Here is a 3230-nt window from a genome sequence, read left to right as displayed (position 1 = left end):
CTTCCCAGACAACTTACCTATTATGATAAGTTCCATGAACTTTCTTCATTCCTTTCCATCCTTTCCCCCATTTCATTCTTTGGTTATACGGCTTTATTTAGCAAGTCTTTGAGCCATTAGTCTTCTGAATGATCAATTTGTCCATACATTCCACTTGTGGAATTTTCCATTTTACTCACTGTAGTTTTTCAGTTGCAAATTTTTTATTTTTTCCTTCTATCACTTTTTCCATGATGGATATTCTTGTTTCAATTTGATATACCCACGAAGGAAGAAGAATCTACTTGAAGAATTGCCTCCACCAGGCTGGCCTTTGGACATGTCTGTGCGTCATTTTTTTGATTTGTTGATTGATGTGGGAAGATCTAACACATTGTGAGTGGTGCCACCCATGAACAGGCGGTACTGCAAAGTATAAGCTAACTTGAACCTGGAAGCAACCCAATAATCAGCATTTGTCCATGGTTTCTTCTGCCATTCCTACCTCTAGGTTCTTGGCTTGGCTTCCATCAATGATGGATAGTAACTTGTAAGTCAAATAAACCCCTTTCTCCCACAAATTGCATTTGTTCAATGTGTTGTCACAGCAATGACCATCTAACTAGAATATATTTCTGAATTATTTCTTTATGTTTTCTTTAAGTTTGCTTCATGTTTTGTTTTGTTTGACACGTTCCCATTGTATAGTCTAAGATGGCCTGGAACTTAATGTGTAATTGGAGCTAACTAGTTTCTAATTGAGGTTTTTAACACACCTTTGCCATATGATTAGTGATATTAAGTATCTTCTAATATGTCTGTTGGACACTAAGTGTTGTGTGACACTATTCCTGGGAAGACATGAACAAATGTCTATTGACCCAGCAACAACCAACCAAAGTGAGGGTACCACCAAAGTTCAACTTGGTGAACCAATGAGTTTATTTGGACTATTTTCAGAAGTATGGGTGAGTAGGCACTTACAGGAGAAATGACTCTAAGATGTTTGCATGACAATATTCAGGTAGCTCAACAGATTAGGAAGAGTGTCTTTTCCAGGAAGCTCAACTGGTCTGAGCCTGGAGACTTGTCTGGTCTGAGAGTGTCTCAGAAGTCCTTACAACTTACATATTCTTAGGGAAGGAGAAGCCTAGTGAATCTGTCAGGTTTGGGGACTTCCTGAAGTTTTTTTGAGTTGTTTGCTTGCTAAACTTAAGGGCCTTTCAGGCAGAATGGGATGTTTCACTTCCTTTAAGAACATCATGTACCTTATTGAACTTCTCTTCAAGATGGAAGGTTTTATCTTGAAGAAAACTGTGAAAACATTAAGAAAATATTCATTAAAAACTCTTTGTTGGTTTTTATTTTGGTTTTGTTTAGAGCTTTTGACAATGGAGTCCTCTTTTCATTAGCCTGCCTCTTCTTGTAGCATGAATAATAAAAGATTCAGACTGATAATGGGGTTCAAGCTTCAAGTTCAAGATCAAAGGAGCAAAGCAGCCAAGACAGTAGTAGATCTTGCTTCTACTCAGATGAAACGGCAATCCTCAGACTGTTCCCAACTTCATTGCTCCTCAGATTCACTCAGACTGCTATACTTTCCTCAACATGGCTAGAGACTAACTGTCAGATTAACTGTCTCTGCCTTTTATACCTCTCAAATCCTGGGATTCAAGTTCTGATTCACTCTCCAGTAGCCAAGGGTGGTCTTGGACTCAGAGATCCATCTGCCTTTCTCCTGAGTTCTGGGATTAAAAGTGTATACCACCATTGCCTGGCTTCTACAACTAACTGTTATGGTTACTTTGCTATTTTGATCTCCACTGGTTTTAATAAATCATAAACAATATATCATCACATCTTCTCATTTATTGTATTATGAAAGCAGTTTCTAAACCACCAGCTTACTCTGGGGAGGTGGGGGCAAGGGATGTGGTTTTTAAGACAAGTAGAAATATGATTTTTTAAATTTCAATCTACTAATATTACCAATGTCAGCAAAAACATTAAAAAAATAAAAAACAAACAACCAAAACCAACCAACAAAACAAACAAACAAACAAATAAAAAATCAAAAAACATCCAGAGTTGATGTGGATTAAACTGTCCCCCTTCAATGTGTATTGAAGACCTAACTCTTAGTACTTGTAAGGGGCCATATTTTCATCTTATGTCTTTGCAAATATAGTCAACTTAAAACGAAGTCATCAAAGTGGGCTACAATCCAGTTTTTCTGGCATACTAACAGACAAGAGGAGAAGCACACCTAGAAGGAACATCTTGTTAAGGCAGCTAAGACCGAGATTGGAGTGCCATCAAGCCAAGAACGATGAATGTCAAGGATCATTAGTGTTGTTGGCTAAAGAGGAGAGGCATGAAAGAGATCTCACAGTGGAACCAAACTGCTGACAGCTGGAACTCTGATATCACCAGATTTGTGTGGTTTTAAGTGTCCCTATTTATGGTACTTTGTTCTTTCAGTTTTATGAAGCTAATAACAGAGTTAATAAAGACATCTATGATTCAAGAAACTTCCAGATTAGATCACCCTAAGAATTTATAAAAGGGTATTTATTGTAGCTATTCTTTTTTCTATAATTACACTAGGTACTTTGGTGTCATTCTCAATATTACTCTCTCCTGAGCTGTAATCTCAAAATTTGACTGCAAAGTTAGGCATTCTCTCAATAAGCATTACCAGGTGCTTATGACTGAATGAATCATAACAGGCAAAATTTGGAATAATAATACCTTTCCTCAAGAAAACACCTTAGTTCAGGTCAGCTGTTTCTGTGGGTTTCACCAGCCCAGGCTTTACCCCTTTGCTCATCACTCCTCTCTCTCAGCAGCTGGGTTCCAGGAGTTCAGTTCAGTGTTTAGCTGTGGGTGTCGCCTCTACTTCCATCAGTCACTGGATGAAGGTTCTTGGATGGCATATTAGGTAGTCATCAAACTCATTATTAGGGAGGGGCAGTTAAGGTAGTCTCTCCATAGTTTGCCAGTTGGTGTCATCCTTGTAGATGTCTGGAAATCTCATTAGTGCCAGATCTCTCCTCAAAGCTCTAATGACTCCCTCTATTATGGTATCTCTCATCCTGCTCTCCTCTATCCTCTGATTCAACCTTCCTGCTTCCCCATGTCGTCCTCTCCCCTCCTCTTCTCTCCCTCTCTTTTTTTCGGCTCCCTCTCCCTTTCTCCCCATGCTCTCAATCTGCTCAGCAGATCTTGCCTCATTCCCATTCTCTGGGGTA

This window comes from Mesocricetus auratus, unplaced genomic scaffold, assembly GCF_017639785.1.
Source record: "Mesocricetus auratus isolate SY011 unplaced genomic scaffold, BCM_Maur_2.0 Super-Scaffold_100004, whole genome shotgun sequence".
NCBI classification, from domain to species: Eukaryota; Metazoa; Chordata; class Mammalia; order Rodentia; family Cricetidae; genus Mesocricetus; species Mesocricetus auratus.
Note: the sequence above shows the minus strand (reverse complement) of the source record.